This window comes from Macaca thibetana, chromosome 11 (genome assembly GCF_024542745.1).
Source record: "Macaca thibetana thibetana isolate TM-01 chromosome 11, ASM2454274v1, whole genome shotgun sequence".
NCBI lineage: Eukaryota > Metazoa > Chordata > Mammalia > Primates > Cercopithecidae > Macaca > Macaca thibetana.
The window spans coordinates 77,915,036-77,928,439 of NC_065588.1; the positions used below are offsets into that span (position 1 = coordinate 77,915,036).

The 13,404-nt window shown below is 41.4% G+C and overlaps 1 protein-coding gene across 14 annotated transcripts in view; it reads right to left on the bottom strand.

Moving 5' to 3' along the window:
- PPFIA2 (PTPRF interacting protein alpha 2) overlaps positions 1 to 2,461 on the bottom strand; it is a 504,804-nt gene extending 502,343 nt beyond the window's left edge. For 9 of the 14 annotated variants that reach the window (XM_050749217.1, XM_050749222.1, XM_050749223.1 and 6 more), the window contains exons 1-2: positions 2,247 to 2,460; positions 1,376 to 1,483 (exon numbers count right to left, since the gene is read on the bottom strand). The gene's annotated coding sequence lies outside the window, so the exon portion shown is untranslated. Of the gene's footprint in view, positions 1 to 1,375; positions 1,632 to 2,246 lie in introns of those variants that run through there. The other 5 variants (XM_050749235.1, XM_050749234.1, XM_050749233.1 and 2 more) reach the window with 2 other exon arrangements.
- Positions 2,462 to 13,404: the final 10,943 nt, after the last annotated feature.

Below are 13,404 nucleotides of genomic sequence, written 5' to 3' on the forward strand. Positions count from 1 at the left end.
CATGAACTAGCTTAGTTTATTTCATTAGAATTCAGATTCTAACATAAATTACAAAATATTTGAATAATCCTTAAAATGCAGTATAACATTTCTTAAATGCACATTTTGTACATTTTAAGTATTAAAAGCAATTAAAGATACATATTCAATGTAAGAGTTAAACACCCTTTTAAAGAATGGATGACATCTGAAGCAACTTACACAGTCCAGAAGGCTATGGTCATTCAATGTCTAGTGCATTTCACTCAGATATATCACTTTTAACTTTTATAATCAGTTTCAATACTAAAAACTGCATTCATCACATAATTTCTGAAAAGCCAGAAAGGGCATCCTAACAATTTGCCTTGATATTTGCCTTTTCATCATTCCCCCCTCCAAGTCAATTCGATATATAAATTATGTTATCTTCATCTAGATATTGAAGCTTTCCTCATTAAATTGCTGAAGGTTTTGAAACCTAGTCAGAGACATTGTTAATTTTGTTGATAAATAAAAAAAGTAATAATAAACCTGATTGGCTTAATTATCCCAGTGCTGAAATTTAGCTGGCAGAATTTTATATCAGGAAAATCAACTCCTTTATTCTTAGCACATAACCTTGACTGTCTTTTAAATTTCTCAGATTTCAAAATAAAAGTTTGAATGCCCACTGGAGTCCTCACTCAAGGGCTTTCAAAATCCAATGTGTTCCTTAGCAATGTATGCCATCCAAGCAGTACGTCTTCAGATATGAGAATGCTACAAAAAGCATTTTTTCTTTTTGCTGTCAATAAATGACTTTATCTAATCATATCAGTAAGATGTCGGCCCTACGAGAAGTAAGAATGTAATTATTCTCTATAGTGAGTTTCTTCTGAAAATATTTAGTCTTAAGAACCATCCCAGCTCCACCTCAGTTAACCTACAAGGAGTAATTCAGTGAGAGAAATCCTAGCTATTGTCTGATTACATTACATGAATATTCTCCCTCCTGTTTAACTCTTTGAAAGCCTCTGTCCTCGGGAAATATTATCACCTTTAATGGACACATTTTACACTTTCTTTACCCTAGTGCATTTACAGACAGCCAAAGAGCCAGCTCACCCCACACTACTGGACAGTTATCTCTCAGCCACACCCCCCACCACCTTGAAGAAGTTGACTTCATCATTTCCATATTAAAATTGTTCATCCTGCCCAACAGGACACAGCCAAGTAGGCAGGAGGTAGAGAGATAGGAGACGGAGAGGATGAGGTGAAAGCAAAAGACACCTAACAGTAATCAACAAGGAGGAATTTGCATCTCATCTTCCCTGGGGGCGGGGTGGGGCCAGGGAGGTGGTCAAAAAATACAGCGAAAGAAGACAGTAAAACTCAAAGACAGTTTCTGTACCTAATGTCTGTGATTTCGGGTCCTTGCTTCTTCAATTGATCAATGACAACCGCAGTCTCCGGCTTGAGGAGAAGGGAGGCTCACACCCAGCACTCCTGGACCATTTCCCTAGCAACGGGAGGAGAAAGGCAGCTCAGACACACGCGTGCCCCGGCGCCCTCCCGGAACGTGCCCCGGCCCGGTGGCGTGGCAGGAGCTCGGCATCTTCCCGTGGCTCCGTCAGCAGCCAAAAGGAGAAGCGTCCATCGGAAAAATGGCATATTACAAATTTTGCTTTGGGAAGCAGAGCTCGGTTCAGACCATTGTCAAACGAGGAGAGGGGGAGGCGGCTCTTAAAGCAGCCGCGGCCCCTTTGCCAGAGCAGCCGCAGCTCCCCGCGTGCAGCTGGAGCCCCGGGGCGGAGACCGGGGACCGGGGACTGGGTTTGACTTTCAGAAACTTAACCAAGCGGCGCCGCTCCCCCTCCGCGCCCGGGCCACCCGGGGTGTGTGGGGCGTCCCTCCAAAAGAGATCTTGGAGAAAAGGCGTGAGAAGTATCTGGGAGAGAAGTTCTCCACCCAGTCGTCCCTCCTGGAGCCCCTCTGGAGTTTAAGGCTAACCCTGGGAGTTAGAAACCTGAAGGAAAACGAGTCCCTAGGGATGCAAAAAGCAGGACAGGTCTCCTCCTGGCCCCCAGCCTGTTTCCGCGCTCCCGCGTCTCATTTCACTTAAAGGAGGCGCTTTTTCTCCGGAAAGGCAAGCATCACCCCCCTCCGCCCCCCTCCCTCCCCACTGCTCCCCCCCTCCCCACCACCACCACACACACACCCATTTTTCTCCTCCCAGCCTTTTTGCAAGCCTCTGCTTGCTTCAGTTGGCCGGGAGAACCAACCTGCTGGGAGCCGGTGAGGACGCTACAGCATCTTCTCTCCTCACTTGCCTCGTGCGGTGGTTGCTACTCCTCCTCCTCAGTCTCCTCCCCTCCTCCTCCTTGGCAGCCACCACCTCCTCTTCCTCTGGAACAAGGGCTTCCCCTGGAAGCTGCTGCAGTGGTTTCCACCGGCCCTTAAATAAATTCTGAAGTAATCACGTCTTTGCTCTCCTCCTCACGCACACGCGCCCGCGGATACACTCGTCTCCCCCAGAGCCGCTCCCGGGCTGCCGAGGCTCGCTCTGCTCCCAGTGCCCCCTGCGAAGGCGAGGGCCAGGGATGGGCAAAGTAGGAAGGGGGCACACTCTACCCCGCCTGGGCTTCTTTCACACAATGGGCTCCACAGCCTTCGCTCCTGTCAGTCTGAGCTGGTGGGGATGGGAACGGACTTGGGCACCTTTTGGCTCCCCGGTCTTCTGTGCTTGTCATTTCTTTAAGCAGTTTTCTTCCCACTGGGCCAGGACATGGTAGTCATGGTTGTAGGGACCTGAGCCAATCTAGGGTGTGGCGGCATCTGTCATTTCTCATTACCTCTTCAGTTCTTCTTCATTCATATTGTTTTGGTAATGAGAATTGTATGTTAAGTATTCCATGCCCCAGTAAATTTTAGCTTTGAGCAGAGTCTGGTCTCTCCATTGCACTCCAGTCCCCCTTGTATCTCCACCTCCCTTTAACTACCCTCTTTTCTTTCTGCTGCTGCTGTCCATTCATACAGACTGAGGAAGCACGAGACAAAATCAGTACCTACTCTGAGCAGACAGGGAACGTTTCTGTGAGGGAGAGTCACGAATCCTGGATTTCGTGAAAATGAAGAGGACATGCATGAAGGAATTGGAGAAGGATTAAACACTGAATATAATTTGGGGGTTAGTGAAAATATTCTGAGTGTACTACAGCAAGTCCAAAAGGCGTGTTTTACTTTTGTATAAAGCCAAGAGTCCAAAGTTAACAAAGAACTAGTATGTCAATAACTGTTCACTTAAAATTAACTACAATATCCAAGAAACAATCTTTGTTTCTGGGGGAAGTATTTAATTCAGTTAGCGACTTTACAGTAGAAAGAGGGGTTAAGCTCATGTATTTACCCCACTTCTAGACTGTTATTTAAATTTTTGCAACACAACATACTCCTATAAAAAGTATAAAAACAATATGAAAATTCATTAGATGTCAACTGGAGCACTATTTCTCAGACATAACGTGCATACAGATCATCCATGGATCTTGTTAAGTTATAGATACTGATTCACCAGGAATGGGGTGAAACCTGAAATTCTACCCTTTTAATGACTCCCAGATGGTACTACACTTTGAGGAGGAAGGGTCTAGACCACCCAATCAACCCATAATTTGATGTGGCTTAAATACCCCTAACTACAGGAAACTCTTCACCTCACACAATAGCCTAGTCTATTTTCAGACAAACTTCATATTGTAATAGCTTCAACATACTAATCAGATATCAGTACTCATAAATTTCACTCTCGAGAATTCTACACAAAATATAAAAATTCCTTATACATGAGAGATATTCTTATTTTTAAATATAGCTATTATATTTATTTGTACAAGAATTCCTCCCTTATTAAACCTTGGTTTGAATTTCCTTGGCAGTCAACATTTGTTAATTACTGACTCAGATGTTCTTACTGTTTCCAAGAAGAGTTTTGATTTCCTTGAGTCCCATTCGTATGTCAAATACAAGTTTTAATTGTAAGTATAATCCCCACATACAGTTGGCACAACATAGTTAAAGGCTAACCCATGGTAGTTATCACAGAAAGAAAAACTTTGATAATGGGAGGCAGAAAAAAATCACAAGTTAAAGGATATTTTGGTGAGAAGATACAGTCTTCATAGTAAATTTCAGCTGAGAAACTCTACATTATCACTGTGAACTTCACTGCAAAGGGTGTAAATGATATATTAAAACTGAGAAAGACTATTTAAAGTAGCAATTTTGCAGAAGGCATTAGGTGAGCCAATTCACCTGAGAAGAGTCACCACCTGCACCAGTTCCTCTAAGTTTAGTGGCCCTTAAATTTATCATACGAGAGCATCTCCAGAAGGGCTTGTTACAACACAGATTGCTGGGCCCTATCCTTCGAGTTTCTGATTCACTACATCTGATTCATTACATTTCTAATAAGCTCCCACGTGGTACTAATACTGCTAGGTCAGGGATCCCACTCTGAGAACCACTGTGTAGATATGTCTGGAGAATTTTGGGAACAAAAGAAGCACAGAGCAAAAAAAAAAAAAAAAAAAAAAAAAAAAAAAAAAAAAAAAAAAAAAAGAACTAGTAAATATTTTGTATTCAAAAAAAATCTCCTATACCAATATAAATCTGACTCTGTTGTTTTTGATGCCCAATCAATTATTAAGATGAGATATGCTTGTCTCCTGAATAGTTAACCAGATTTAAGTAGAAGTAGTGAAAGCCATTATTTGTCTTAGTGCCTAATATCAATCAAAGTAGTCCACACTAGCATATAATATTATAGTAGCCACATGTACTGATGCTTCTTGTTAACATTTTATTTTAAATATGAGTTTTTTTGTCTATATAATCCTGTGGTGGTTAATACTAAAGGTCAACTTGATTGCATTGAAGGATGCAAAGTATTGATGCAGGGTGTGTCTGTGAGGGTGTTGACAAAGGAGATTAACATTAGAGTCAGTGGACTGGGACAGTAAGACCCACCCTTAATCTGGATGGGCACCACATAATCAGCTGATAGTGTAGCTAGAATATAAAGCAGGCAGAAAAATGTGAAAAGACTGGACTGGCCTAGCTTCCAGCCTACGTCTTCTCTTGTGCTAGATGCTTCCTGCCCTCGAACATCGGATGCTAAATTCTTCAGTTCTTGGACTGGCTCACCTTACTCCTCAGTTTGCAGACAGTCTATTGTGGGACCTTGTGATCATGTGAATGAATAATTCATATATATATATATATATGTGTGTGTGTGTGTGTGTGTGTGTGTGTATCTCCTATTACTTCTGTCCCACTACAGAACCCTGACTAATACAGATTTTGGTACCAAGAGGGGTTCTCGAGGAACAAAATATTAAGAATGGAGTTATTTTATCGGTTTTGGAGCTTCTGGAGTTGGCTGCTTAATGATTAGACCCAAAAATGCTAAGGACTCTACTTATAATAGTATGGAGAACACTGATAGTCTTGGCATGAATTGTTTAGAGAGTTATGCAAAATAAATGCATTTAACACTCCTGACTTACGGCTCATGAGAGGCAAGGAGTTTAGTGACTCTATACATAATATCTTTGACCATATGTGGAGAACCAAGGAATGAAATGAAACTGGTTGGTTGCTTGTAAGTTCAGGAGACAAAGTGATAAGAGAAAATGATGAACTCAGGATTCTAACTCCCAGCTTCAGAAGCAGATTCTGAGACTCAAATCTGCTAAGATTGCCGTGAGTGAGAGTCTTTTCTCCTCTGCAGGAAAAAGCTGAAATTCTTGAAAAGCAGACACAACCTCTCATCATGCAAGTGGCTCACCTGCAAAGAAAGGTGCATGCACAGCCTTGCCAGGTGTCTACTGTTAAAGTGATGGCATTGATTGGAAAAGAATGGGACCATTCAACTTGGAATGGGGACATGTGGAAGGACCCTGACAAAGCTGGGCACATTGAGTTTGTGAACTCTGATGAAACTTTTTTTTTTGCCAGAAAAACAGCTTCTCCATCCCCAGTAGTGGCAACATCCACTCCCTGACCCACGATGCCATCAGCCTTTCCACCTTTGTTTGAGGAGATAAACCCTGCACTGCCTGAGACAACAGTGATGGCCTCCCCTGAGGCAGCTTCCAGGCAAGATAATGTTGATTTTCCTCAGGAACCACCCCCAACACCCCGTTTGCTTCTAGACGTATATCTGAACTAAAGCCCCAGGGGGCCCCTAGAGGTGAGGTTGAGAGCATGACCCATAAGGAGGTGTGCTACACTCGAAAACAACTGCCTGAGTTTTCTAATTTTTGTAAGCAGAAATCTGGAGAACAGGCATGGGAATGGATATTAAGGGTGTGGGATAATGATGGAAAGAACACAGAGTTGGATCAGCCTGAATTTATTGATTTGGGCTCACTAAGTAGGGACACTGCATTTATTGTTGCAACTCGGGGAGTTAAAAAACTTCTAATAGTTTATTTGCTTGGTTAGCTGAAATATGGATTAAAAGATGGCCCACTGCAAGTGAGTTGGAAATGCCTGATCTCCCTTGGTTTAATGTAGAGGATGGGATCCAAAGGCTTAGGGAGATTGGGATAGTGGGGTAGATTAGTCACTTTAGACCTACTCATCCCAGCTGGGAGGTCCAGAAAATATACTCTTGGCCAATGCTTTGTGAAATAGATTTGTGAGGGCAACATCTGCATCTTCAAAAGCTCTGTAATTGCTCTTCTCTATATGTCAGATCTAACAGTGGGAACTGCAGTCACTCAACTACAAAATTTAAATACAGTAGGAATAATTGGATCCTAAAGAGGGGCCAAGTGGTGGCATTCAACCATCAAAGGCAAGGTGGGCCTGGCTATCATAATGGACAGCAGAGGCAAAGCAGCAATCAGAAGAGTCTGACTTGTGTTAGGCTCTGACATTGGCTGAGTAATCGCGGTGTTCCTAGAAGTGAAATTGATAGGAAGCCTACTACATTCCTACTTAATTTATACAAGTATAAAACTTCTAGGTTGAATGTACAAAAGACTAATTTGAATTATAAAAACAGAGAATCATGGCCCTTCTATCAATTTCCAGACTTCAGCCAGTTTACAGACCCAGAACCCCTTGAATGGAGGGGAGTCTGGGTCCCCTTGAGGAAAGACCCCACTACACAACCGACAATTTATGCTGTTAATCTTTCTCCCATCCTCCCCCAGGAAGACCTCTGGCCTTTTACCAGGGTAACTGTGCAATGGGGAAAAGGAAATGATTAGACATTTCGGGGACCACTGAAGACTAGCTTGAGCTGACATTGACTCCAGGGGACCCAAAATCTCATTGTGGTCCTCCAGTTAAAGTTGGGGCTTATGGAGGTCAGGTAATTACAGGAGTTTTAGCTCAGGTCCAACTTACAGTGGGTCCAGTGGGGCCAGGGACTTATCCTGTGGTCTTTCCCCAGTGCCAGAATGCATAATTGGCATAGACATACTTAGCAGCTGGTATAACCCTCACATTGGCTCTGTGACTGGTAGGGTGACAGCTATTATGTTGGGAAAGACCAAATGAAAGGCATTAGAACTGTCTCTACCAAGAAAAATAGTACATAAAAAATAATATTGCGTCCCTGCAGGAATCGTGGAGATTAGTGCCACCATCAAGGAGTTGAAAGACGCAGAGGTGGTGATTCCCTCCACGTCCCTGTTCAACTCTCCTATTTGGCCTGTGCAGAAGACAGATGGACTTTGGAGAATGACAGTGGATTATCGTAAGCTTAACGAAGTGGTGACCCCAATTGCAGCTGCTCTACCAGATGTGGCTTCATTGTTTGAGCTAATTAACACATCTCCTGGTACCTGCTATGCAGCAGTCATTGACTTGACAAATGCCTTTTTCTCCATTCCTGTCCATAGGGCCCACCAGAGGCCATTTACCTTCAACTGGAAAGATGAACAATATACCTTTACTGTCCTACCTCAGGGGTATATCAATTGTCCAGCTTCGTGTCATAATCTTATTATTGGAAGAGAATTTGATTGCTTTTCGCTACCACTAGGTATCACATTGGTCTATTACATTGATGACATTATGTTGACTGGATCCTGTGAGCAAGAAGTAGCACTGAACTTATTGGTGAGACATTTGCTTGCCAGAGTATGGGAAATAAATTTAACTAAAATTCAGGGACCTTCTACCTCGGTAAAATTTCTAGGGGTCCAGTGGTGTGAGACTTTTAAAGTAAAGAATAAGTTGCTGCATTTGGTCCCTCCTATACCAAGAAAGAGGCACAATGCCTAGAGGAACTATTTGGATTTTGGAGGAACACATTCCTCATTTGGGTGTGTTACTGTGGCCCATTTATTGAGTGACCTGAAAGGCCACCAGTTTTGAGTGGGGTCCAGAACAAAAGAAGGGTCTCCAACAGGTTCAGGCTGCTGTGCAAGTGGCTCTGCCACTTGGGTCCTATGACCAAGCTGATCCAATAGTGCTTGAGGTGTCAGCAGTAGAAAGGGATGCTGTCTGAAGCCTTTAGCAGGCCCCCAGAGTGAACCACAGCGGAGGACTCTAGGATTTTGGTGCAAGACCCTGCCATATTCTGCAGATAACTACTCTCCTTTTGAGAGACAGTTCTTGACCTGTTACTCGGCTTTGGTGGAAACTGAATGTTTGACTATGGGTCATCAAGTCACCATGTAACCTGAACTGCCTATCATGAACATGGTGCTTTCTGACCCATCTAGGCATAAAGTGGGTCATGAACGGCAGCATCCCATCATCAAATGGAAGTGACATATACATCATTGGGCTCGAGCAGGTCCTGAAGGCACAAGTCAGTTACATGAGGAAGCGGCTCAAATGCCCATGGTGTCCACTCCTGCCATCCTGCCTTCTCTCCCCCAACCTGCACCAATGGCCTCATGGGGAGTTCCCTATGATCAGTTGACAGAGGAAGAGAAGACTAGGGCCTGGTTTACAGATGGTTCTGCATGGTATGCAGGCACCACCCGAAAGTGGACAGCTGCAGCACTAAAACCCCTTTCTAGGACATCCCTGAAGGACACTAGTGAAGGGAAATCTTCCCAGTGGGCAGAACTTTGAGAAGTGCACCTTGTTGTGCACTTTGCATGGAAGGAGAAATGACCAAATGTGTGACTGTATACTGATTATGGGCCAATGGTTTGGCTGGATGGTCAGGGACTTGGAAGAAGCATGATTGGAAATTGGTGACAAAGAAATGTGGGGAAAAGGTATGTGGATGAATCTGTCTGAATTGTCAAAAATTGTGAAGATATTTGTATGCCATGTGAGTGCTCACTAACAGGTGACCTCAGCAAAGGATTCTAATTATGAAGTGGATAGGATGACCCATTCTGTGGACACGAGACTCTTTCCCCAGTTACTCCTGTCATTGCCCAATGGGCCAATGAACAAAGTGTCCATGGTGGCAGGGATAGAGGTTATACATGGGCTCAGCAACATGGACTTCCACTCACCAAGGCTGCTGACTACAGCCAATGCCGAGTGCCCAATGTGCCAGCAGCAGAAACAAACACTGAGCCCTCAATATGGCACAATTCCTCAGTGTGATCAGCCAGCTACCTGGTGGCATGTTGGTTGGTTATATTGGACCTCTTCCATTACAGAAAGGTCAGAGGTTTGTCCTTACTGTGATAGACACTTACTCTGGATATGGGTTTACCTATCCTGTACTCAATGCTTCTGCCAAGAATACCATCCGTGGACTCATGGAATGCCTTATCCACTGTCATGGTATACCATAAAGCATTGCCTCTGACCAAGGCACTCACTTTACTGCTAAAGAAGTGCAGTAGTGGGCTCATGCTCATGGAATTCACTGGTCTTACCATGTTCCCCATCATCCTAAAGCAGCTGGATTGATAGAACAGTGGAAGTACCTTTTGAAATCACAATTACAACACCAACTAGGTGTCCATACTTTTAAGGTCTGGGGCAGAGTTCTCCAGAAGGTGGTGTATGCTCCGAATCAGAGTCCAATATATGGTACTGTTTTTCCCATAGCCAGGATTTAAGGATCCAGGGATCAAGGGGTGGAAGTGGAAGTGGCACCACTTACCATCACCCCTAGTGATCCACTAGCAAAATTTTTGCTTCCTGTTCTTGTGACATTCTGTTCTGCTGGCCTAGTGGTCTTAGTTCCAGAGGGAGGAACTCTGCCACCAGGAGACACAACAACGATTCCATTAAACTGGAAGTTAAGATTGCCACCTGCACACTTTGGGCTCCTCCTACCTTTAAGGTAACAGGCTATGAAGGGAGTTACAGTGTTGACTGGGGTGATTGACCTGGACTATCAAGATGAAATCAGTCTACTATTCCACAATAGAGATAAGGAAAAGTATGCATGGAATACAGGAGATCCATTAGGGTGTGTTTTAGTATTACCATGCCCTTTGATTAAGGTCAATGGGATACTACAACAGCCCAATCCAGGCAGGACTACAAATGTCCTAGACCCTTCAGGAATGAAGGTTTGGGTCATTCCACCAGGAAAAGAAAACCATGACCTGCTGATGTGCTTGCTGAAGGCAAGGTGAATACAGAATGAATAGTAGAAGAAGGTAGTCATCAATAGCAGCTACGGCCATGTGACCAGCTGCAAGAAAGGGGAACTGTAACTGTCATGAGTATTTCTTCCTTATTTTGTTAAAAACATGTTCGTGCATGTTTTCTTGTACTAATAATATATCTTCATTTTATTTCCTTTTTCCTTTATCATGTGAAGTAAGATTTATTGACTTTATATCAACATTTAAATATTGTTAACTTTATGTAATAGTATTTTGGGTGGGGGATTGGTGCATTTCTGGTTGTATGAAGGATATTTGCATTATGTTTGGCATAATTATGACCTTATTATTGTCTTTACTTGAAGATCATGTATGATCTCAGGAGATCTGTATGTGTTCAGATTGACAAGGGATGAACTTGTGATGGTTAATAGAGAGTGGCAACTTGATTGGATTGGAGGATGCAATGTATTGATCCTGGGTGTGTCTGTGAGGTATGAGATGTTGCTAAAGGTGATTAACATTTGAGTCAGTGGGCTGGGAAAGGCAGAACCCCCCCTTAATCTGGGTGGGCACCATCTAATCAGCTGCCAGCATGGCTAGAACATAAGCAGGCAGAAAACTGTGAAAAAACTAGACTGGCCTAGTTTCCCAGCCTACAACTTCTCCCATGCTGTATGCTTCCTGGCCCCTAACATCAGACTCCAAGTTCTTCAACTTTGAGAATTGGACTGGCTTCCTTGCTCTTCAGCTTGCAGACAGCCTGTTGTGGGACCTCATAATCATGTGAGTTAAGACTTAATAAGCTCCCCTTTACATATATATGTATATGTGTATATGTATATACACACATATATATGTATATATATGCACACACTATATATAGATAGAGAGCTTCATATACATATGGAGCTTCTCCTTTATATATATAAAGGGGAAGTATTAAGTTATATACACACACACACACACACACACACACACACATCTCTCCAATTAGGTCTGTCCCTCTAGACAACCCTGACTAATACAACTCCTTAAATGGAATCTGTTATACAACTTATTTTTACTATGGTAATCCTTTCCTCCCATCCCTTTAGATAGTCTGAATATCACATGGTATATTAATAATATAATAATATACAAATATAATAATGGTCACTTGTTTTTATTTAAATCAAGGGTGGATTTATTTGTGAAGATGAAGTTTAATGATATCAGGCACCAAAAAAAATTGGGTAATTAAAATGGGCCATTAAAATAACAAAAATTTAGTAAATAGCAATAATTTACCTTTTAAGTACAGGAATAATTTTCATGCAAATAGAATGCAAATAATGTTCATTGTAAAAGACATTTTCATCTCAATATTACACCATTTCAACTGTATAGTTACCTATTTACCAAAATATTTTTCCTACAATGAAAATAATTTATTAACATTATTAAAAACAAATTACATTTTCTATATTTATGCTTAAAGTTGAACTTAAAATTTAAGATGGATTTATATACAGATAGTAGAAGAAACTATCATAATACACTTTACATATAATAGTCTTGTGAGAACACAAACGGTATTTCCATTGAAAGTAAAGTCATATGGTATTATCACACTGTATTATTAGGGTGGGTGACAAAACAATCCCAAATATTTAATATGTCAAACTGAAACGAAGTTTATTCTTTACTTTCTCAGTATCCCAGGGTAGAATTGATCAGTGGACTGCTTTCTCCTTTAGAGTAATTCAGACTCATTTCTTGTCTGTGCCTTGTCATCCCCTTGGGTTTTGCCAGGCAGTGGCAGGGGAAAGAGGGTGGCGGCAGCATACTCACTTCATAAAAAACCTTGGCCCACACATGACCAGACTTTTTTCAAGTTCCACTGGTAAGAACAACTCACATGGCAACATCTAATTACAAAAGAAACTGGGAAAGTAGTCTAGACTTAAGTACAGAAAAGATAAAAAGATTTTGATTAAAACTTAGCCAGTTTCTCCCATACATTGTTTGTGAAAATAATAATGGAAATGAAAGGTATGTTAGAAAATGTTATGTTTTAACTTTCTGTGATGCGTAAATTTAAGAAACATATTAAACTCAATTAATTGAAAACAAAGGTAAAAATTAAACACCCAATTCTTTTTATTACAAAGGGTAAGCATTGTTTATTGTAAGTTTAGCATGTTTCTTGTGATGTTTATGCTATATGTTATTCTTCCTACCTGTCTAAAAAAGCAAACTGCAGAATATTAAAGCTATGCTAAGCACATCGTTACTGACTCTTGTGCCTCCACGCAAATTTATAAGCATCACTTCTCACAAGATAAATTTTTGTGAAAGCCTATATTAGTCAGCTTTTATCTATGCATTTATATGAGATTACTGTAAACTCTAGCAACTTGACAAATATTTACTGACATTTCAATTCATAACCAAGGATATCTTACTGTTCTCAAAAGCAAAAACTGTTAGTTATATTTTGAAGTCAAAGTATGGTACGAGAAGACAAGTTTCAGGGAATTTTGTTTTGCATCACTCAATACTTTCTGACATTAAATCTAAGAGAACTAGGAGAGAAAAAACAAACAATAAAAAATGGCAATGCCTTCTAAAATATTTTCTCTTTTTTAAAGGAAAATAAAATTTCATAGGAAAAAGTCTTTTATGTCCATCTCCAGATTTGGTGACCATACACTTATAAAAAGTCTGATAAAAAGGGAAGAGAAATGGTGTAAATACAATGAACAGTTGTTTTTAAATAGAAAGTATTTATTCTAACATGAAGCTTATAATAAAGGTTTTCATTTTTCACTCTACTCCAATTTAGAGACCCTCACTTTGTAATTAAAAATGTTTTATACTGACAGTACTAGTGTAATTTCAATCTTAC